Here is a 25488-nt window from a genome sequence, read left to right on the forward strand (position 1 = left end):
TTTGTGGCTTGCCCTCCTTGTGAAAAGTTTCAGTCGGTCAGCATTTTTCCTGCGACTGTTCAGCAGTGTCAAAGTCCAGTCCTCGAGGGCCACTGTCCTGCATTTTTTTAGATGCAATACTGGTCTAATAAACCGGAATCAAATGGTGAATTACCTCTTCAGTATGTAGACAAGTTATCCAGAATCCTTCTAACAGCCTAATTATTAGATTCATGAGACGCACATCTAAAAAATACAGGACAGTGGCCCAATAGGCCTGGAGTTTGAAACCTGTCTGTAGACCATAACATTCCTATTTATTGACCTTAGGACTTAATTTTGGCTTTTCGTTAGTTTTGACCAACCTTATTACACTTGATAAAGGTGAGTGCTTAAAATCTGCCAGTCTGTGTGTGGAGACTCTTGGTTTTTCATTCTCAATTGGAAGTGAGCCCTCTACAGTAATAATCCTACTGAAGATACTATGGTATTTCAGTCTTCTTTATTTTCAAAATGAGCAATCTCAACTAAATAATTTGTAATGTTGAAAAAAAAATGAAGTAGTTGGTCTGCAGAGCTGCAATTTTGCTTGTATTGTACTGTCCTGCAACAGTGAAACGTCTTACATCTGTCCGACACAAATGCGCTGAAGATAATTTTTTTTTTTACAAATATATCCACATATTGCTCTTAGAAAAAAATGTTGTGTCAATGAAAAGGCTAAACCTTCACATCTTTCTAAGCTTCCATGGAGACAGAACAAAATGTGAAATGCTACTTAAAAATGGATTATATAATTTTTCTTATATTCAGTCAATCAAGTTCATTTATATGGCACATTTCAGCAACAAGGAGTTTTGCTATTAGAGTTTTGCGTCATATCTGACCTTCTCCAAAATACAAAAAAAAACATTTTCTAATGTATTTTACTCTATTGCTATGCTAAAAGTTGTGAAATAAAATTTATTGATACTAAATGTGGTTTATACAGGGAACACTGATACCCTGAAACCACTGTCTCCCATCACTCCTATCCCCTCACTCACACACACACACACACACACACACACACACACACACACACACACACACAGTCTAACCTTGTGTAGCAAAATTGCAAGAACCAGCGGTTTCCTGTACTTTACCATTAAGGAGTCTATAAGGCGAATGGACTATTTCACTTCGGCACTCAGTCACAATCACGGTCGCTTTCATGTGCATCTCCTTACACTGTAGATGTGGTGTAGCACAGATTACTTTGGGGTTATTTTGTGTCTAGACGATCCAAAATAATAATAATTTTATGCCCTATTGAAAAAGATATTCAGAAGATAAACATTATGAACAGCCAAAACCATTTTCTTCCAGGATAACACTGATCATGTTTATGCTAGCAGAGGCAGATGCTGTCATGCTTACATTCACTTTTAAAATTAAAAGATGCCTGCAGGCATGTCATTCTCATTGTGTATACCCACTTATGCAATCACGGGTGGGGTGTTGTCTATCCCAAGTGGTCACTGGGTGACAGGCGGTGCAGATAGAAGGACACATCAAACAAACAGCCACACACACACACTCATCCCTAGGTGCAAATTAGCAAAAATAAATTAGCCATGTTTTTGAACTGTGGAAAGAGAAAAGAAGTAAACATGCATGGGAAACGCCATTCAGAAAAAAACCCAAGGCTGGGATTCAAATAATTGACATTCTTGCTGTTTTAGTTTTAATCACTCAGTCAAGCTCCAGCTCCAGAATGTTCATATTTAGACACTTTTTAACTTGAAAAGAAAGGTTAGAGAAAAACTTAGTGCTTCCTAACAAAAGGGTAATTGCAGTGTACCTTTTTTGTCTTGGCAGTACTTCTTTTATTACTGAGAAAAATGTGCGTGTTGGGGAAGAGAGGTTGTTCGTGTGTTTCTATAAAAATATACAGTTGGTGCTATTTTTACTTTGCAAGAAAATGTATTTTCTGCGACAAGTTTAGTGTCATTTAAAATTTACATTTCTGTTGTTGAATTATCCTGACCTTTGGACCAATGAAAGTAAATTACCCTGAACCCACAATTTTACCTGGGGTGCTTGTCTTGTGTATTTCCACTACTTTCGCTGTTAATGTTAATTATATCCGCAGTCATTTAGAGGTTGATTGGATTCACAACCTTGATACCTGAGGCAGAAAGTGAAAAGTTAAATTATAGAAAGGTATTAGAAAGCTCACTTTAAAGCAGATGAAGATGCGTCCTCACACTTTCAGGACGCATAGAAAAAATCACTACATGGATTTACTGCGATGTAAAAATATTAGCTTTTTACATCACATTTAAATATTTCAGATAAATACACAAGTTTTAAAATGAGACACTTATAAATGAGACACCAAAAGCTATTTTAAATTATGATTTTATTCATTAATAGGAAACGGCTCTCTAAGCCAACCTAACCTTGCTGAAAAAAGTAATGGCTCCCCCTCTTGAATTATGAATTAACTGTAATTAACAAGATTTTTGGGAAGCTCCATTTCACTAGCCATATTCACACCTGCTTACTCTCAAACCTGCATAAACAAGAAAGTACTTAACCTGTCTGATAAAGTAAGTCCCTGAGATTTACCGGTCTTAAAAAGTGCTACAAAACTTAAAATAGAGAAATCATGGAGCAGCGGTGAACCTCAAACTAAAATTTCACCGAAAGAACATTGACCCACACATGAGCTCACAAAACCCCACTGTGGTCTAACTTGTCTCTTAAGGTCAGTGTGTGCTCACTACTTAAAAATAAGAAGAATATTGTGCCAAAATGTCATCCATGGGAGAGGTGCAAGGCAAAAACCACTGGTGATGAAAGAAACACAAAAGTCTGTCTCACATAAGATGACTTTTATAAGATTAAGATAAAATTAATGTGAAAACTAAAAGGATGATGTGTGCCTCTTGATGTAAATTTTTACAAAGCATTTAATAAAAGAGCAGTGTGAATGGAGATTGTACTTTGATGGTCTGAACTTAAATCTATTCAAGAGGCTGTGTGTGAGGATTTAGGTTTCTGTGTTTTTTGGTTAATTTAGTCCCTGTGTCGTGTGCAATTCCAGTGCTACCAGTGTGTCTGAGTTCTTAGCCTCTCTGTTCATCTGTACTGCCTGGATTTCTGTTCTCTTTTTTGTTATTATCATTAAAACTATCGTCATTTTCACTACAACCTGGGTCCAAATAAATACAAAATAAGGTAAAAATATTGAATGAAAATGTTTAGATACTTAAGTAGCACATTTTTATAGGAAAAGTGTCAGATGTAGATTGCATACTAGCATAAGCTAAAGCTAATGTTAGTCAAAAAGTTCAAAGAAAGTAAAATTCACCTTTGTATTTGTGTAACAAGGCGTACATCTTAAAACCTTTCTCCAGCTTACTTGTTGGAGCTTTGGATCGAGGTACATCATTAATTGTTACCTTGGGCAAGCCCTGTAAGCACCAAGAGTGAAATGCAATTTTCAGTAGACCGGAAGCGACCGAGCCGCTTATCCCCAAACGCGTAAATTGACGTGCAAAGAGCCCATTGGAGAACCCTCGCCCACTAAGCCAGACATTCCCCTCTCCGTCTCCAGCACCAGCCGCAATATCAGCCCCAGTAAGCGGGCCATCAGCTCCGTCCGAGCATCACAGTGATCCATCCCTGTCTACTATTGCTCTGCTCAGTCCTTCCTCCGAATCTACCAGCGAACTTCCCAAGCTAGCGGCTAGCCTCCCCCGACTCGGTCGCTAACGAGCCGGCGCTAACAGCTAGTCTCCACGAGCCAGAGCCTAGCTTCCCAGAATCAGAGCCAGCAGCGAGCGAGCACTTACCTGTGCTGTCTGTCGGCGGCGCTCAGGTCTTCCTCGTAGCTTCAGCCGGCCTCCGGGCCACCCCCACGCTGCCTCCTCGTGGGTCTGTGCGGCCTGCCAGCCGCCCTCCGCAGTCTCTTCTTGGGTCAACCCGGCCTCTGGGCTACCAACCGGACCAGCTACGATGTGTCCGCATCCTTCGTCACCAGCAGCCGGACCTCTCCCGAAAGGTAAGCCTCCTTCGTCGCCTCCCACCGGACCTTTTCGGCAGGCTCCGTTTGTTTTGGACTGAGTTGTTTTCTGTTCTTTGTACTACCTCGGTCCAGCGCCTCACCACCCACTCTGGTTGGGTTATTTATTTATTTTTTGGACATTGTTGGGCGTCTGGTAGCTGCTCTTTGAGGGGAGGGTACTGAGGATTTAGGTTTCTGTGTTGTTTTTTGGTTAATTTTGTCCCCGTGTCGTGTGTCATCCCAGTGCTACCAGTGTGTCTGAGTTCCTAACCTCATCGTATTTTCACGTATCCCGGTTGGCCTGGAGATCCGTTTCCCACTAATACATTTAACCATCTTTGGAAAACTACAGTTTTTAATCAGGTTATTTTTGTCTGAAATCCAACTGATGAACTGAAAGAAATTTAAGGGTGACAACACAGCAAAAACTTTTAAGTACTGGTGAATTGGGGAGATTCAGATTAAGGGTGACAGTTGATAAAGCAGCTAACTGTTAAACTTTATTTATTTTTATTTTTTTTTGTAAATTTTTGCAAACCCAAGCTCCCCCACTTCAGCTCGCTTATTTCTCCAGCACAGTGTAGCTGTTCAATTCTTTCATTTGAAACTGAATCATTAAACTGAAATTGCAAGAGGAGCTATAGTTTCAGATTAATGTTCTTCATAACAGCCTTGATTTTAATAATCTGACAGAATGGTTTTCCCATCTAGTATACATTCCGACATATCTTAGTTCATTCCATTAATGGAGGATATTATGTATAAATGTACTTCTCCTGTCGTGCCAGCTCTAAATTCAATTTTTCAGTTTTGCTTTCTATTCTTTTTAGGTCTTTAGTTTCCCCAATTCCAAGTAATGTCTGACTAGAACTGCTTTCTTTTCAAAGTGCCAGTATGAGCACCCACATGAGCATCTCACATTAACTCTGCAGAGTCACTGTAAAATTGCCTTCGAAATTGGTTGGAGCATTTTAACCCTCTTTCTGTTTTGTTTTTTGTTTTTCTTTGCTCAGAAATAATCCATAAATGCTCACTGGGTTGTTCAAACAGCTTGCATGTTTGTAGCAAAAGACTTCAATTTGTTGTGCCATTGTTGAATTTTAAATGTGCGTCTAGGTCCTCACAATTCGGTGTCAAGGGAAAATTAATGCATGCACACTTATGAAAAGTAGCAGAATTGATGCTCTTACCTTCAGCATAATGACATTTCAGTTGAAGTCGGTAGTGTTTCCCAGTATTCTGAATGGTGACAGGATTTGCAAAGAAGGACTTAAAAATGATGTTTTCTATCAACATATGGGGCTGCTGTCATTTTTTCCTGGCAGATGATGTCCTAAGAAACATAAATCAACTGAAGTTCTAATATTTAACATAATAAATGAAGCTAAAGTCTTAAGGCAGTCATTAGTGGTCCCACTATCTGTAGAGGAACAGACGTTTTCTTGTGCTTCAGTGGAGAAGAAAAATGTGAGAAAGACTTTATCAGTTATTTGGTCAATCAATAAACTTGTAAAACATAAATCACAATGTTGCTGCACTTGCAGCCAGCAACATATTAAAGAAATCCAAAAGAAACCCTCCCATCTTATTATTTTGTGTCCATAACAGCAGCTCAGAGACATTGTAGAGATTTTAAGGAGAGCCGTCGGCTAAATACGCTCTGGAACAAAGCCTGATAATCCGAAAAAAGAAGCTCCACTGAAGCTCTATCATATTCAGAAATCAAACCATTGGGTGTTATTAAACCCAATCCGGGCAGAACACGATGCAGTGAGATTGACAGCCATGTTGCCGTGACCCTCTGGCCTTCTTTCTGTTGTCTAGCAACACAGGGGGAGCCTTCATTTACACTGCAGTTTTTCTTCGTTGTAATTGCAGCGGCGTGCAGCTATATGCTGGCTGGGTTTCGGTTTAGTGTTTCGTTATTAAGGATTATCTTCAGCAATCAAACAGGTCACAAGATCATACTTTGCTTTGACAGGATGTGTGAAATGTGAAACGCGCTGCGTGCTTCTGGTTGTGTTAGAAAATTAACTGAGTAAATGCATTACATTTTCATTTGATCCTTGCATGAAGTTTAAAGTAAGCTGATGTTCAGAATACGGAGTTCTAATCAGCAGTTTAAAATACTGTTTAGAACTCTCATCAATATTGACTTCAAATTCACTTTGTGTGATAAACAATTTAAGTCGAGCATTAATTCCCCAAAGTGGACCGACGATGTAAAGCGCAACTTCAATAATTATCAAAATCATCAGATTTCAAGCTCTGAAGGTGAACTAATCAATGTTTGGATGCTACTGTATTCAATCTGTCTGTGCCTGGCAAGCTAACGCCGTGTTGCGAGCTCTCTGCAGATGTCAGCCTGATGTTTTGTCAACATAAACTGTGCAGATTAATTAGTGAGCAGGCTGTCATCTTCTCTACCGTCTGCACTCGGAAAGATCATTAAAGCGGATGTCTGGCCTAAGCTGAGACATCTGGTAATGCCACACCTTCCTTAGATGTATGCAACACCATGCAAACCTTTCAGAATATGCAAAAGGGGGGACGTGATGCAGGTCTCCTTTCTGTCGTAAAAAGATTAACGTTTGCTGACTTTGAAATCACTTTGGGATGAATTGCTATGTAAATGATTGTTTTTGATTGATGAACCACTGAAATTTGGAGTTTAGGTTTGAGATTTTCCCAAAATAAAATTGAAAGTTGTCCTGCACTTGGTAGCAGCAAGAAAGTTCTTGGTTTGAATACCAATGTGGGGCCTGCTTGGTGATGAACTGGCAACCTTACAAGTCATGCATTAGTTTGCGTCCGTTTTCATAATAAAGTACTAAAGTTTGCATTGTTAAAAAAAAAAAAAAAGAATTCACTTTAAAAAAGCAGTAGGAGTTGCTGAAATTGCTTAAATTCCAATGACTGTTTTATTATCAACAAGAAATATATGATGTGCTGTTTTCAAAAATGACAGGATTATGAAGTAATTTTGTTTTTCTACCTTTTTGCAGGGAAAATCTGGCAAGCTGTGTCCCTGAACACTTTCAAATAGAGGTTTCAGGTGTTAATTAGCTTGTTTGGGTTGTGGGTTTCCCAAGAAAGTCCAGCTTGTTAGACTCAGGAGACGGCCAGAATGCGGAATACAGGAGGTAGGTGTTGCAAGCGTGTTTAAAGCTTATAGCAGCTTTAATGATGGAGTGTGCAAACACACATGCACACAAAAATTGAAAAAAAAAAAAAAAAAAATCCAAGGCTGCCTCACACTCCAGAAGGAGAAAACACTCATCCAGTAATGGATGTCCATGTGTAAGTTGGGACGCAGAAAGGCAAACTGGCCGAGAAAAGCGCAGATGCAGACAAAAGCTTGCTCTTAGATGCAGTGGGCACAATGATTACTGGCAGAAAATACAGTGAGCAAACAAGCGACAGAGTCAAAGAGAAATAAGGCCAAGAATGAAAAGGCAAATGTGCTTCATAAAGACAAAGACAAACAGAAACTGAGACAGAAGAAAGAGGGGAAAAATGCTCAAAACACAACTTCAAGGCAAAATTACCATAGTGAAAGTTTCAACACTTTTAGACATTCATTCAATAAATTAGAGTATTGAGTTAGAGCACATTTATTTCTGGAACTTTACAGTAATGTGGGATTAATGAAAAGTATGTGGAATGCATGCTCAGCGGTTGTCTGTTTAAACAGGGACTTTAATCACAAATGGATCTCATCTGAACACATATTCTATCTCCTTTGGCATAAATGTAGTTTTGCAAATCTGGTGAAATTTTTTTTCTTGTATACATTTTAAAGCATTCCCATCCTATAGTTGCTCTGATTGTATGCTGTGGGCTGTATTCCTCCTGAAAGGCGCTCTAATGTTTTGCTGGTTTTCTTCCAGGATCTCTTTGAACCTGCGGAAGAAAAGTAACCTACATGATGTCTTTTCCAGTGGAAAAAGTCCAGTTTTGTGCAGCACGTCATCTGTTTATCTGACTCGTCTCTTACATGCTTTGTAAGGATCAAATTTCTGGAACACAAAACAGTGTTGTGTCATAATACGTATTTTTACTCTGTGGTTCTCTGCAGTTCCTGCTGAGCCTCATGACTACTTTTTTGGAGTCAGTAAAAGAACCCAGCCTGCCAGTTGGATGGGAATGTCTTGGTAGGTCTCCTGTTATGGCACACTCTTTCCATTATTGGATGATGACTTGAACAGTGCTCCGCAACTTTAGAACTTTGGATATTATTTTATGACCTGGTCTGCTCTAAATTACTCCAAAACGTAATCCCTGACCTGCCTGGTGTGTTCAGTGGTATTGATGATGCTGTTTGCTCACAGATGTTCTCTTAACAGTCCTCAGACATTCACAGAACAACTGCATTTATAAAAGGGTTATATTTAATCCTGTCAGACAATAAGGGCAAAATGAATGTAACACTTTTCACTTTTGTTGTAACATAAAATTTTAATAAAATAGATGGAAGTTTACCGCAACAAAATGTACATAGGTATGCAGCCATGAATCCACATACTAAATTCAGTTTAGAATGATCAGAGAAAAGTAGGCTACGTTTTGTATTTATTTATTTATTTATTTTTTTGTCATTGTAGGAAAACGCTAAAATAACTGGAGACAGATTTGAATTAGTCTCTGGTGGGTGGAAGAGTTTTAACTTCACTGCAATCAACAATCAGCCTTCAAGCATTTTTTGAAGATGTTTTTCTTTCTCGAATGGGAAAAAAAAAACATCCTTGTGAAGACAATACAGTTAAGATGCCAAGTCTTTTCACGTCGCCATTCCATGGTTCGTAATACAATGAGAGAATGGAAGAATACTGGAGGTCGAGTGGAGGTGTAGAGGCAGAACGTTTTAAAAAGCAAATCAAAACACTTTGCTGCGTTTCCAACCTGACTGCAAAAAGACAGGAAGGTTCTTCAATCTCTGGTGTTGTGTTTTACTGCTGCCACCCCACAAATACCAGTGCTCGAATCTGACATTGAGGCAGCAACATTGAAATTATTGGGCGGAACAAACAACTTGATACACAGTTGAAACAAGCTGGATTGGTATTGAATTAAATGTTGTACGTTTTGTCCGGAACGGAGAAAAAGAAATTGACAATATTTAATGGAAAGTACTTTTAAAGACACAAGTGCAATGGACATTTACGCTTCAGGCCGCCTCATTTCCTATTCAGAAGTTTCTCTCTGCCGTTTGAGATCATGAAAAATTTTACTACACCATTTCCCTGCAGTTGTTGACATTTTGACTTTGGCGTATGGTGAACAAAATACTCACAGTAACTGAAACTTTAGCACCTTTATTATCATAGCGTAGGATAGCAAAGTTGGTAATTTGAGTCCCGAGGTGATGGAGGTAAAAGTCATAAAATAAACGGCACCAACAGGAAAAAAACCCCAGAAGGAATAGCAATAATAAGATAACATAAAACGACAATAATCATAAAATTTCAAAATGAAATCAATGTGCTTATTTAAGAAAAAAAACAACTTATTCAGCAACTCTGACTGTGATCCTCATATAGGGTTGAAACTGACCTCATGACTCATTTTCAGCTCTTTTCACACATGGAAAAAAAAAATTGTCAGTTATGTCAAACAACACCATTATGTTATTCAGACAACAAATCTTTTCAACAATAATTCGCCTTATGACTTCATTCAGCCAAGTTTGCTATAGAATGATAGACACGTCTGACATTTTTCAAGAGGAAGTATTTCACCAAAGTCAAAACGTGTCATATTGTTACAACAGGTTATACGAGTAGGCCAAACATCAAGTGTTTGTTTTTTTTTTAAGAACAGAAACGGCTGCTGTGATATCTCTGACCAGGACTTTGTTCTGTTAATACTACAATATTGCTTGAATGTCCTCTTGCATGTTGTTTCCCCAAGTTATGAACATTCTGATGCATTTGCATAAATTTGTTATTTATATGTTGATCTATTGTAATTCTTGGCAATCGGGAAACGTCAAAAGTTTATTTGACACAGAGACACTTTAACTGTTGCAGATCTAAGCAAAGTTTTCTCTTGTTCTCCGGACTTCAGTGCAATGAAATACTATGTAGCTGCTGTAGCTAATTATTGAACGGATTGAACTATTTACTGCAGGTGAAAATTAATGGGAAGCTTTTAGAGCTAGGTTATTCATTTAATAACATGATCTGTCAGATTCTTCTGAACCTCTGATTATATGCCAGATTAACCCACCACTGCTGTGCATGTCTGTCCTTTAATGGGGCTCCTGCAGCTCACACTTTTGCTGTGTTGAAAGGGATTCGCTCAGTATATGTTATTAAGTTCAATTCAGTCAGACTGCTGTTGCACAATGTTAAAGGAAAGCAACAGGGTGCTCAATCAAACATGAAAATGACATGTTCACTTGCCGTCTGATTAAGGGAAAGGAGTGTGTGACTGCGAAACCATATATTGCAACAGTGACCAAATTGGAATTTAAATTTGAAGGTTGAATTTCCTGGAGCAATTAATGAATTAAAAAAAAAGTTCTTCCAATTAAAATGGAGGTTATATAATTGCACTTACCATTCAAATGCTACAGAAGGCATAACAAATGATTTTATTTCCACTAATACTGTCATCATCATTAGAAAATTAGTTATTTGTGTATGTAGACTTTACTTTTCTATTATTAATTTCAGTGATCTCCCTCTTCATTACCACTTCTTGGATAGAGTAGGAGGAAGAACATTTAAAATTCTTCTTTATCCTTACATCTGTCAGCTGGAAGATTTTGATACGGCTGAATTTCAGAAGATGTTGGTATTACTTAATTATGAAATAGGACGGGCTCTGACATGAAGCAAACAACATTCATTATGTAATAAAATACCCGGTTTGCCTTTTTTGTTTAATGTAACACATTCTTGACACAAAAATTATCCCTTTCATTACCAATATGTGAATCATGTAAAGATTCTGACATTAACTTTTCCATAACAAAGTGAAACAGAATTATCAAGTGCATCTTTGCGCTATAAAGTACCATAAACCTTTGAGATGTCATAGCTTTTTCTAAAAAAAAAAAGAAAAGAAAAAAAGAAATCATTGCCTTGATGGGGAAAAAATGGTCCAGACAGCATTTAGCTTTGATTGCAGCATATATTTGCTGTGGTGTGTTTTCAGTATTCAAATGCCACAGCACTTATTTACATCTAAAGCTACTTTTCATTTTTCCATCAAGATTTTATTCAAATGACGAGCAAGTCAGACACTTTGTATCTTTGAATACATTTTACTGTAGCGCAGTAAAAAAAAAAAAAAGGTCCAGAGCTGTGTTATGCCATTTCATTCTTAACTTCTTAACAAGAACTAGTGTTAAATTAAGTTTAGTCAGGTTGAAACGGAGTGATGAAAATTCATAATCTTCTAGAAATCTTTTGCTTTAACCATTTTAGCTAAGCTTACAGCTCTATGTTGATCTAGTTTTGTTCATTTATCACTGCCTCTGTTTTATTATCTTCTGTCTTTCCTCATGTAAGCTACTTTTTGTAATGTCTGAATTCCTAAAACACCTGCTCTTATTCACACATTTTAATGGTTTCACCTGTTTTGCCCTTCAAACTATTATAGCACAGACAGATGATCAACAGTAATACCAAATAGCTGACAAATACTGAAATTGGAGTTGTCTTGGGCGAATGTGCTCATCGCACATTTTCTTTTGACAATTCTGTCATATCAAAAATAAATTCAGATTCCAGATATATAATTTGAGTCATACAGAATTTGGCTCACCATCATATTTTTATTTAGAAAAGGATGGTAACATCTTTAATCATGTCAAATTCAGTACCTCTCTTGTTCTTCCAGAAGTGTTGGAAACAGAAGTTAAAAAATAAAAAAGCTGCAGCTCCTATCTGGATGGGCATTTCCTCTCCCATCCAGTAAGGAGCAAAGTTTGGCCACTAAAAACATTTAAGTGTAACATGATTGGCCTGAGCATTCAAAAAGACGGCATAGCTGAGCTTAAAGTGAAGAAAGACACATAGGACTAAAATGCCAATATTGAACCTAGCAAAGCTGGACTGTCTCTGCTGAGCCACCCAGGTGAGCTCAGTCTGCACCTTGAAGGAAATTGGTGTCCCCCCCCCCATCTCTGTAAACTAAACTGTGTATGTCTTTTGTTCACTTCCAAAGAGAGTCCCATTAAGCATTAAGATGAGCTGTATTCGCTTGATTCTCCACAAGCAACAATGTTCTGTCCAAAGTTCTTTGAGTTGTGAACTCCACTCATAAACAAGTTTTTTATACTACACTGAGCCAGCCAATTCATGAGTAGCAATGATGCCAGATGCTGCCTGAACCATTCTAACAACATATGGCCCTGATAAATGTCTGATTGTTGCCTGTGAAATAGTTTGTGTTCTTTTACTTAAACCATTTTAATTGAGACGCATAAAATAGATGAATTAACTTGGAGACAATTTATCTCTCGGAGCCCATTAAGTTTTTTCTCTGTTCTGTTTAGTTGTTCCTTAAGACATTTCTTAATATTTGTAGTTTTTTATTGTATTTCTTTTTATTTTTAAGGACTTACTGCCATCTATGCTGGGATACACCAGGCTTGTCAGCCAATTCACTTGGAGATTTCTCACTGAATTGCATCTTTGAAATCTGTAAAACTTCAATCTTTGCGGCAGGCTGCAACAAATAGCAAAAAGTTGAGGTGTGGTCGAAATTTGTTCTTTACCAAGTTGTCTTATATGTGCAAACACAAGAGTGATTTATCTTTTGAGTTAGGCGCTGTGCTTGAATGATTTATATCGGTGTTGGTGGCCCAAAAACAACAAGCGAAAATGCTACCCTGAAAATTGTGTGGCTGATGGAAGTGGAAAAGAGCGGAAAATAAACCAGAGTCCAAACTGTGGAGGAGCCTCAGAAAGCCAGCAAACCTGTCGCTTGTAACTACTGAAACTTGAGGGAAGTCCATCAAAATGACAACACAAAATAAACAAAACCAAAGCTACATAAACTACATATGTCAGAAGATAAAGAGTCAGAAATACACAATCTGACATCCATTTACTGTTTGCTGCACAGGTAAGGCGAAAACACAAAACAGGCTGGACATCGAGTGTGACCACTGACTTGATACAATGACTCGGTGTTGCAGAACTCTCATCTAAGGCAAAACCCATGCTCAGATCTTCAGTTAATTTCTGAGGATTTACATTTGTGATGTTGGTGTTGCATCTCACATTAAATAAAGTGTTGCCCAAGTGTTTAAGTATTTAGTCACTGACATGCAACAAAACTTTTAATTTGTTTAAAATTATATTTTTTTTTTCCTAAGACGTTTAGGTTTTTTTTTTTAATGTTTGACAATAATTTTACTTCTAATTCACATATTTGCACTAACTCAACAGTTTGTTAAAATGATTGTTACTGATTACTGTGACATGTCAGCCTTATGATTAATGATGACGATGAATTGTTAAATTAATTATTACAATTTAATTTTTTTTAATTAACTTGGGTTGTCTCGGGTAGGAGTGCTCACAACATGGTAAACATTTAAAAGAATGCAAGCCAAAATCAAATTTAAACTGTCCAGCCCAGAGGCAAAATAATTTGCTGGCAGAAAATTAGCATGCTCTGGCCTTGAGTATCATTATCCTTGTGCCTCAGTTCTACTATGTTCTACTTCCCATGTTTTGTAGTTTCATTTGTGTTGAGCAGGTTCTGTTACCCTTTTGATGTAAGGTTTTAGTTCTTGTTTGCATATATTCCTATAGTGTCGGTCCAGTCAACTTCTTCTGTTAAGCTCCTCAACTTTGCCTCGTCTCAGTTAATTTAGTTCATCTTTTTCACCTGTGTTGCCTGATCAGTTATCCTCCTCATCTGTCTTTCATAGTATTTAAGTTGTAGTCATCCCTCTGTCCAGTGAGGGATTCTTGTGCATTTATAGGTCTGTACTTTTGTGAGCGCTGATGTCCAAGTCAAGTTTTTAACTTGAAGCTTTTAAGTCATCATTTACACTTTGGTCTGTCACAAAAAAGTCCCAGTAAAATGCAGTGAAGTTTGTGGCTGTGATGTGACACGGTGTGAACACTTTTACTTGACATTATGTGCAGGTAAATTAGGTGTTTGACAATTTCCATGAGTAAGCAACTACTAAAACGAAACGGTACTGTTTCAGCAGCATTGCTATGCTGAAGCTTAGAAAAGCTTTATGTCACATGTTTGTTGCATGTAATTCCACAGATGAAAGATATTCTTTGCCGCTTTTTGCGGTTGCTATTAAAATCACGAGTTCTGAATCACGGCTCCTATTACTGTGAATCAGCTACAGCCTTATCTTCATCATCATGTTCTTTCAATGTTATTGAAGAAAATAATCAATTTCATATTTACGGCTGAAAAGGATCTAAGAAGTCTCTTTTCATTTGAAATCATGATTCTTTTCTGTGGTGGTTCATTTGCCAAAACATGCATTTTACTTCATTTTGTTTCAAAGTTTGGTTTGTCCTTGGGAAGCCATTTTTTTTTTCTCTCCATATGCCACATTTCTGCAGTAATTGCTCTTTCAGCCCTTCTGTGTTCCAGTCTCTTCAGGCTGTAGCGTGTCTAGACAGCCTGCGAAATTAAAGCGGTACATTAATAGCACGACAGGAACTTCTATCAGTAACCACGCAACAGAATTTTTTTTTTTCTCTGCGCTCATTCTAACGCACATGTTAAGTCCAGAACATGGAACTTGATTGAGACATGAAATTTCGATTGGTGCTTACATGTGCAGCACCCTGACCACATTCTGAGTTGACATCTGTATTAATTTAGACAGAATATAAATGTTTATTTTAGATGCATTTAAGACTTCAAATGGAACTTCAAAACCATCTCGGCGCCATTCTCAAAACGGAGGACTTTAAAACATGTTACTGAGGTGATGACTAAGGTAAGGTCAATATCTGCTGCTTTTAGTTGCACCTGGTTTTATGCTCTGTAAGGCCAAACAACGTGTGCAGCATTGTTCAGTGTGAATTTTTATTCTCTGTTATATATTATTTATGAATATAATCCCTAAACATCAGCTGACACTAAGCATTAAGCACATTCTTTTATAACCAGTCAGAAAAAGGTTTTGATGTTAAACTGCCGCAATACCTTGCCATAAATTTTTAACTGCCTAAAATGAAATTGCCCACAGCATCAAGTACTTTGCATCTTGCAATTCGAACCACATAATTTTGGACATGTTCATAAATAATAATGTCCGAACCTGCTGGAAAAAGAGAAATTTGCGCGTTTGTGCAATGAATTGGTTGTGTCACTAGAATTTAATAAAATGAGACATGGCTTTAACTACTTCAACTTCTATCAAAATAAAAAAAAAGAGACCGTAGTAAACAAAGTAATTGATATAAGCATATATTTTTGTATTTTTTTTTTTTTTGTTTAGATTGTGGTGAAAACAATGACCTGGAGGAATCTTGTATACATTTTTGACCCCACACCGTTGATGTATTCATGTATATAGGTATAAATATACCTACTATATTTTGCTGAAGTCCAATGTCCTGTGGTAATACTAATCCAATTCAAATTGGCATCTCTGTGATTTGGACAGAAATGGATGTGTTATCCGAAACATAATTAGGCCGTTTTTGATTTCTTGGCGCATTTTTATTTGCTTGTGGCTAAGAATGGAGGCTACATTGGAGTGGATTAAAAACCATTTAGTTTCTGGGCCAGCAAAACCCTATCGACCCATAATGTACAGCATCAACAAGAAAAGGCCAAAGAAAAGGAGCAAAATCGAATCCAAATGTTGGGTCACATCCTGCATTGCACTGTGTGAAGAATCGTATTTTTTTGTTTGGAGCTGTCTATTATTCAGCAGGCTAGCGCTGGCAGCAGCTGCGTGTCCATTAACCCAAAAAATTGCGTAACTTTGAAATTACGAAAATAAATTTGCTTAATGCAAACATGCCATTTTAAAACATTTTTTAAAATTATTTTTAAATAAGTTTTTGTGGTATGATGAGGTCTTTATTCAAGCGCATCAAAATCCATGTATTTCACAAAAAACGGCAATGGAAACAGTTTTTTTTTCTCTCATTTTATGAGCCGCGTGATCAACAGCCGGATGCCAACAAAGATGACAGAAAGTTGTTGGTGGAAAGTTGTTTTTGTTCGTTTTGGACAATGTGTATCTAGCTCCACCAGAGCTCACAGCATCACACAGTTCATAAAAAGTTGTATGTTGAATCCAAAATTGCAGACTATAATTTCCCCAAAACGCTGCATATGTAGCCGCTCCCAAGAATAAGTGGCTTGCTGCTCAAACACTAGAATAAGACGCAGACGTCTCTTCTTATGGCAGATAGGTGATGAGCTGAATTATAAATACATTTCATATAACTGTTTACATCCATCAGTGCCATGATTTTTAATGACTTTTCGTGTGAACAAGTTTATTCATATGTGATTTTAAAAATAAATTTTCATTTCATATTTATGGAAACACCGCAACTGCAAAATTCTTTTTTGTTTTTTTTCCGTCATTACCAGGAACTCTGCAAAGATTTGTTGGTTATTAGCAGACATTCCTACTTGCTTCTGGCAATCGCAAAATAGCAGATTTTGTTTCTGCTTGGTGGCATGCAAAGGTTTGGCATGGCACTTTCTAGCGCACCTTTCTTTTTGGGAAGCAAGCATGCCTTGATGAGAAGTGACCAAGGCTCACTGTGAGTGCAGCACTATGATCTGGCGACATGCGGATGCAGCAACCCTGTATTTATGGAGTAGGTAGATAATGAGAGCAGCTGGCCTGGCCTCAAGTCGCTGCCTCTGCAGTCAAGCACAAACAGAGGAAGAGGAGATAGAGTAAGCAGGCATAACTGCCTCCACAGAAGCATGGTCCACAACACCGAAGGATTAAAAGCCAACAGACATCCTGATTTCTAGTTGATCTGGGCCAAGATCTGTTTGCGCGCCATTTGTCAAAGTCTTTCTGTCCGATAGATGGGACTTTGAAAGGGTTTCCCAGGTCACTGCAAGGAAAAATAGCAAACTCTGTTTCTTTGCACCTAGCTGTTGATCAGAGGTAAAATGTGAGCTGCTAAGAAGTAAAATTGGACGATGAGAATGATAGCTTGGTGACAACGCCCAGTAAAATGTTTTAGATAATTTTACATGCACACAATGTGGGAGCTCTTGGTGCTTAACGCTCTGCAGCTGCAGCTTCCATGGACCAGACAATTAGTCATTTCAACAAAGCTTTTGGAACATCTATTTATTTGCACATTGGCCCCCTTTTATGCATATTTAGGCTAGTACCAGAGACGTTTTAAAAATATATGTATGTTATGAATGACAAAACATGAGTAACTGGTGCTTGATACCAATGGTTGGCAACCAATTTTAGGCACAGACAATGATAAACCACAATATGTTAAAGTCAATAGTTAACTATTGTAGACATCAAAGGTCAAGAGATCAAGATTGACCAACAGACTAAGTGCTAACATTGGAGAAATGGATGTTTTCCCATTTGTTCAAAATACAGTTTGACTTTGAATGCTTACCATTCAATCACACTCAAAATTCATGTTCTCATTGTCTTTTGCATGCATTGCACAAACTACTGTCCTAGTCAGAGACAAGGATGGGAGGGAAAGCAGGAAAAACTCATCTCAAAAGACCGTTGCAAGGCCTGGAAAACCAAATCAAGATGACATTAAAGTTAAGCTGCTAGGAAAACGTATACATTAGGGACAATTAGGTCTTACTTAAAATGCACTGCAAGTCCCCATGGAATATACAGATTACAATGAACTGTGTCATTAACAAATGCATGTAAACACATGTTTGATGGAATTCATGTGTTTTGAGTTTAGTTTGGTAAATTAACTGCAGAAAAGGTGTTTAGGGGTTAATATCCGTCTCAGGATTTGCCATATGTAGAGCTGGCTAACAGGAAAGAGAAGATTGTTGTTTCCGTTGTTTAGAATTCATTATGTGTAAATAAAAACAAAGGGTTATTATTTTCCAGAAGTCACAGGGGGGCACAGAGATGCGGTTCGGCTAAATGATCATTCTGATTGTGTCTGCTGTCACGGAGAGTCTCACTTATTAATGGCACCACCTGAGAAGATTTAGTTTGGGCTGCCACTCTGCATTGGCGCTGCCATGAGTCAGCAAGAGAAGACAATGAATTCTCACCGAGAATGCCGAGAAGAATCAAGAGATCAGGACAGAGCGTCTGTGTTGCATATATCAGAGAGGCATGCAGCCACCTCCGTATGGTGTGGGATAAAGCAGGCTTTAGAGCTGTGATTTATTGAGTGAGCGGAGAGGCCTGACAGGCACGGCTCTCATTAGACAGACATAGTTTTAATTAGTGGGGACACAGCAGTGATGCAGGTGTTTACATTTGTTAGGAAAACTACGCCGAAGCAAAGGGGCTTACACAGCTCGCCTAAATACAGAACAGGATGTATTAGATGCTCCCATGACCTCAGAGAAATTTAACAAGGACAAATGTTGGTAAAGAAAAAAAAAAGTTATAAGAACTATTTTTGTTTTTCAATCTCACAAAGTATCAATGATACACTGGAGATGTTTTTTTTTAACTTTGCGTGCACTGAAGTAATAGCAAGTAAACAAAGTCTGCAGATGTGTGTTTAATAGTTATCAAGGAAATCCGTATTGATTAACATGAGAATTAAGCATTTATTAATGTTAATTACTTTTAATGAAGGGAAATGTAGGGAAAAATGCCAACATAAGTGTCTCCGAAGCTGTACACAAACTATGAAATATTGAAGAATATAGATTGATATGAAATATTCATCCCCTCTTCATGGATCAGACCTGACAAGTGTTGTTTAATTTATGCTCCTTAGCACCAGTAAATTCTCACATTGTAAACAAAGTTAAACCAATCCGATACTTAGATATTTGGCTTCCTAGTCCCATAGCTCCGTGTAGTACATACTCAAAACATTAGAATGTCATTGGAAAATTTATTTATTCTAGGAATTTAATTTATTGACTGCCATTTTGGAATAGCGGACACCGTGAAAGACAGTGGAAGTGTTTGCAGATAGCTTGTTGTCCAGACAAAAAGTCTGATATAGTATTAGGCTTGAATAAAAGGTTAACCTAGCAGTCACTAGAAGAAGTCAGCATGTTTCCATGACAACAAACATACTGATACTGTAAATGCAGTCTGGATCACCGTGAGTAGGCATGAGTCTATCAGTGAGGCTGCATCTGTCATGCGTGTCCCAAACTTTTGATTGGTAATAAATGTAATGGGTGCACCGTCCCCTCAAAAAACAGCTTTCAGACTTTGTGTTGTGGTTCCCAGGTTCAAGAATTCCCATTCAGAACCTAACATTGTCATGCTTGTGATGTAATTGGACCCAAGAGCATAAAACTAGACAGGTGTCTCTAGTAACTATGGTCAAGACTGCCTGCCTCTTATGATCCCCGGCTTTGTTTTGCCAGTATGCACCACAGCATTACTGATACAAATGTTCTTTTTTTTTTTTCTGAGTTGTGCACCATGTTTTCTCTGTGACTGTCCTTAGAGGAAACTGACGGTGGAGATTTACTTCCATAGCCATATATAGTCTGCACAGACCATCAAGAGGTCTGCAGTGTTATAAAAACTGCTCAACTTCTGTGTGCCATATAACTCGAGCTAAACTATTGTTTCATGCAACATGATGTGTATAGACATTTCGAAGGGCAGCCAACATGGGGACGGTGGTGCAAGGGCTCCCAACACTTATAGGTAGCGGAATGTCAGTACTGCCAAAAATTGTAGCCATATGCAACTTTTGGCAGTAAGCCAACACATGGCGTATGGGTCTTGTTGAAAATACCAGAAGATGGAGAGTACACACACATAGCGTAATAAAAGTTGTTAATCTATCACAAAAAATACCTCTCAGCAATCTCTTCTGTATTATGCAGTCGGCTGTGTCAGAGAAACTGTGATCCCTATCTTTATTATATATTGCTTAAACATGTTTTTTAACTATGCAAAGATAAATATATTGTATAACATTAATGACTGTAGCGTGCTGAGAATTACTACACTTTTGAGTGTTGTGAATATTTCACAAGGGATGTAGGTGGGCAGTTGGAACAGATCATTATAATTGTACTTTCAGTGGGAAAACGTCTTTCCACATGCAAATTTTCAACATACAAATTGCATTTTCAGCATCAAATATGTATTCAAAGATTCCACCGTGCCACAAAAACAAACTGATACCTTAACAGATATTTAATGTCCAGTTTCCATCTGAATCTAAAATAATATTTCTATTAATTTCACAAATGAGCAGTAATGTTTGCTATAAAAAGGAAGGCAGAATGTGTCTCACTGTTTTTTTTTTATAGGATAAATACAAGTTCAGCAGTAACAAATGTAACATTTTGATGAAATACTCATTGTCTGTCAGAGGCCAGTTATTAACATTTATTCACAACACCTGAAAAGGTCAAACATTCATCAAAGAGTCAGATTTTTCTCATGTTTTTTGTCAATATTGAACCCCTCTAATTAGCGCTTAGCATGATGAGCATTGTTAAAATGGTTAGCATTGCTAGCAGCACCCCCTGTGCATTCCCAGTGGATTTAGTAGGCCTTTGTGCTAATTGTGCTTTCCAAAGAATGTCAGCATTTGGTAAACCAGCTTGTTCTATCACAGTCTTTTAATGGATGAAACGGAGAACCTTGCTGCAATGCAACCAGTTTACTGAAGTCACGCACCCCGAGTGACAGCCTGAATGAACAGCCGACATACATCTGTAGAAAAACAGACTTTCCTTTCTAGGAGCTTCTTGCACCTATTGTGCTCCTCTGACTTCATTTATATACACTTTGTTCATTCTGAATTTAGTCCTGGTAGTGCTTATGTTTGATATGTCTGATCCATACACTGATGGAAAAAAGATCGAATGAACTAGCACTAAATTACTACTTCTACTGGTCCTATTCATAATAGTTTTTTTTTCATTTCTATATTCTATATAGGTGTTGTGTAGTGAATTATTTTCATTTCTTGAATTAACTTTTTACTTCACTGACATTTTGTCTTTTACTATTTTGCACAGTTGCTAAGACATGTCAGGTCACATTTACATCCTGAGGAAACTGATGATTAAACTAAAAATTTAAAATTTCTAAACATCTCATATTTTCTTAAGTAAAAGTGAAAGTTTTTTTTTTTTTTTGTTACATTTATTTTATAATATTCACAAGGGATGCAAACATTTCCAAACCTAGGAATTTTCTAAAAGCATTGTTTCTTAAAGCGTATACAGTTTCTTAAATGTTATGCTTATATATATATAGATAGATAGATAGATATAGTGAAATCTTGGTACTACAATAAAAGCTAAAAGATTAGGTACCTATTAAGGTACCTAATCTTTGCATCTCCATAGCTGGAGATGCAAAGAAGGATTCTTCATAAAATTGAAAAACACTATTGACAACACTGACCATGCTCTCCATGAAACCGTTATGCAACATTAGAGGCCTCACTGTTATACAAACCACAACATCAGACCCTTCCAGCCCACAGTCATTAGCATCCACAACCACCATTTGAAAAAACGTGAATATGAGTGACAACAAAATTATGTTTTCCATTTGGGGATTAATAAAATATTTGAATCAAATTGAATTGAATAGAACTTTATCAAATAAGGAGCAACTATGCTGACTCGTGAATATTTTTGGACACCAACAGCATTCAGACTTTTAGCTAAAACTGAAAACTTTCTCTAAAATGATCAACAACCGTAAGAAACAGAAATTCACTTGACTATGGAAGACAGTCTTGAATGTGGGGACATTGGACAAATAATAATAAAAAAGGTTGGGCTGAATATCTTAAAGTAATGCAAGGTAGAATTTATTGATTAAGCTGAATCAAAAAGATGCCAATTTTGAGGACAAGTGCTGGAAAAGTATCAAAGAATATGTTAAAAGGTTGCTGTTATGTAAGTGTGCTTTAAATTCTGCAGACCAATGCAGCATGAAGTGCTAGACTGCTGCCAGGAGAAAAGAGGACATTTCCAACAGTACTTGCTCAGAGTGCAGAAAAAATATATGAAAACCATTTCTCTCATTAAGTCAAATCTAGGCTAACAAGTGCTCTTCAAGTACGAGGTACCAAGTGGCTAATAAGTACCATGATGCTCTTTCTAAATTAATACCTTATGGTTGCTTCAAACCATAAATACCCCATGGTGAGCTAAGCTTAGCAGCAAGCCCAGTTCTCTAAAGCCGAGTACAAGGCAAAGTTTTCAACATAATAGGGAAATGCTATTGGTGAAAAGCCGTGACGGTGCATATGATTTGTGGTACAACCAATACTAGCTCTGGTGAGGCAGATGTTGCGTCTAGGTAGATGAACTTATCCAGAAAAAAAAAAAAAAAATCATAGCTTTGTTTTGCCAATTATATATCAAGACCAAAGAAGATGAAGGTTTAACCACCCAATACATATATGTTTTGGATGCACAGAGGCACCATTACCATGTTTGGTTTGAGAGCTCCATTAGATTATCTTTGGGCTAACACAGGGTTTGTATTGTATGGCATCTTGCAGGGATGTAACAAGATCTGAGATGATCTTGACAGCTTGTGATATTAAAATTCAACAATATTTCTCGGTGAAGTGCCGTCTCACCAAGCCTTGTCTAGTTGCTGTCAGCACAACTTTGTCCAGTAAAATAAGCATTGAAATAGACGAGGACCGTGATTCGTGAACACTGTAAAAAAATGGCATGTCGTTCGCGGCTTATATGTTGATGCTTTACTAAATATCTAGTTCATCAAGGTTGTTATCCAGCGTGGAAAAGGTATGAGAACTTACAGTTCAATTTGTAGTCCATATGCACAGACAGTTTCTTCCACCAGATTATTGTGGGTTGTTGTTGCTGCTTCTTCTTCTTCTTTTTCTTCTTCTTCTTCTTCTTTTTTTGTTTTTCCTCAATGAATCTGATTATTTCAAACTTCTCAGATCTGTAATTTCATCAGTTTGCATCTGCCTAAGCAAGTCATTGTAATATATGCAGTGCTGCAGTCAAACAAGTTTGAATAGCTCTGCTGGCATGGCATATATGAAAGCCTGGCTGTGATTGAAATAAGCCTTACATAAGAATGTGGGAGGGATGTCTGTCTGCTCCCTATCTCTGTCATTACATCTGTGTTTATTAGACTGTGCCTGATTAGGTAATGTCGTTCTGCAGCTGCGGAGGAACTGACATGTTTGATGTTAAGATTAATGACTGACTTGTTGCTGGAGAAAATGAATCGTATTGATCCTCGGTGTGATTTGATACTGGGTATCCATGGCAGCAGGACTGAACGCCATGAAGCCCCTGTCTTCTCACCAATAGGTCAAAAGCTACATTTGTCAACAACAGACTCTCCCCTGCCCTCTTAGGAGTGGCTCCTGTTTCAAAGGCAAAAAAAAAAAAAAAGAGAGAAAGATTTCCATTAAACCAAAAAGCTTGTCTTCTTTAGACTATCAGATGGGTTTCGCTTTTATGTACGGCTGCTGTGTGGATTTGTGTATAATTTATGGCTGGACTGCATTATCTTAGATTGATAAAGTAGGATTAAGGAAAAGGGCGATGCAGGCATGTCATTTATCATTGAATATCTGGGAACAATGAAATGTCAAATAACTGTCTGTGAATATAAGAGATATAAAACCCCATCAATCAAGAAAGGAACAGGAAAGAATTGGATATACCAAGAGAATGCTGCAGTGACGGAACAAAGCAGGTCAGGACAGAGTCTCGCTGTTGGAGAGCCTTTATGGTCAGCATTAGCTGCATTGCGTATCGAGGGAACAAAAGAGCCGTCCTAATGGCCATTACTGCTTAATAATGAGAAACTTATTACTCCGTTACTGTATTATTCATGACTTCCTCATTATACAGGCAATTTTTAACAGAGGGAATCACATTTCTGTCCATGTGCGGGCTGAATTGTGAGTATACACTCACAGAGGCACTGCCACTGAGTGTTTAAAACGAAAAAAAGCAACCATTTACCCTTCCTATATGATAAGGAATATACAGTGATGTGAACAAGCGTTTTCTCCCTTGTTGATTCTTTTTTGAGGCAGATTTTGTTTTCTCACGCTGAAATTTTGTCAAACAGGTTTTAATTTTAGACAAAGGATAAGTGGAGCTAAAGTATCACACAAAAAAAAAAAAACATCTTACCGTTGTCCTGGTCTTAGTAAATCGAAGAACAGATGGGAAACCTTGAAAAGGCTCTCTAACGTCGTATTTTTTTTTGCCATTTATTTCGTATGTCTCCCTCGGAGACACTGTGTGTATCGTATGTGTCCAATGGATGCCACACTCATCTGAACCTTCCAAAGGAATTAATGAAGATCTATCGATCTGTCTGTCTGTCAAGTCATTTCTAAGGCTTTGACCCTGGAGTGAACTGCAGTGGCTTGCAATCCACAAATGGACGAAACATGGAACAATGAGGAACCTTCCTAGGAAAAGCTAGCCTACCAGAAAACCTACCGTGGCAAAAACCATAGCTGACAAAAAATAAGTCTGTCTCATGGTTTTCTCAAAAACACCTTAATGATCTTCAACACTTCTGGGAAAATATTCTGTCGATTGATGAGACAACAGTGAAACATGGTAGGTGGGTATCCTGTTGCATCTTATGTATTGACTCAAAGAACATCTTGCTGTCAGACATGGTAGAGGTAGTGTGATGATCTAGGCCATCACACCTGGTTGACTTGCTATATATTCATGCAACCAACTGTTTTTACAAAATCCTTAATTTAGAACTTGAGACATTTGACCTTTAACTCAAACACACACATAACCTACACAGCTTGGGGATGATGCAAAGCACTGCTGCACTAAAACTCTGAGGTTTAAGAATCCTTGTCAAATGGCGTTTTGACTAAAACTTTTTCTTATGGCTAAATTAGGGTCAGAGTGTGGGTTTTGATGTTTTTGATGTTTTTATCTTTTCATCTATTTATTAATGTCACATACTGTTTTTATTTCTTCTTTAATTATGTAAAGCACCTTGAAATGCCTCGCTGCTGAAATGTGCTATACAAATAAAATTTGATTTGATTTTGATTTTTGCTGTGAGTCCACCTCCAAAATGCTGAAAAACGACAAAATCCAGGCGTTAGAGGGGATTTGCCAAAATCTGGACCTAAATCACATTGAGACGCCATGGCGTAAACTTAAAACCCTTCTATGTGCTGTTGAAGAAGATTTTAGGTTATAATATTTCTTAAGAAAACTCTTTTGACTCGAGCTTCTTCTGATCCCAGGTTCTCCCGGCGGGCCACGTGTAGCCACACAAAAACAGCAATGCGTGTTGACGTCACAGAATTGCAGTTTAATCCAATAGAAGACAACGCATACAATTACAACAGAAA

The 25488-nt window shown here is 37.7% G+C and overlaps 1 long non-coding RNA gene across 5 annotated transcripts in view; it reads left to right on the forward strand.

Moving 5' to 3' along the window:
- The first annotated feature begins 3525 nt into the window (after window positions 1-3525).
- LOC106950646 (uncharacterized) overlaps window positions 3526-25488 on the forward strand; it is a 74740-nt gene continuing 52777 nt past the window's right edge. The window contains exons 1-5 of one of the 5 annotated variants that reach the window (XR_001425654.1): window positions 3526-4030; window positions 7039-7176; window positions 7924-8037; window positions 8112-8187; window positions 13112-14331. This is a non-coding gene — a long non-coding RNA (uncharacterized LOC106950646). The other 4 variants (XR_001425653.1, XR_001425651.1, XR_001425655.1 and 1 more) reach the window with 4 other exon arrangements.

Source organism: Poecilia latipinna, unplaced genomic scaffold (genome assembly GCF_001443285.1).
Source record: "Poecilia latipinna isolate Pla-1442-1.1 unplaced genomic scaffold, P_latipinna-1.0 Scaffold413, whole genome shotgun sequence".
NCBI lineage: Eukaryota > Metazoa > Chordata > Actinopteri > Cyprinodontiformes > Poeciliidae > Poecilia > Poecilia latipinna.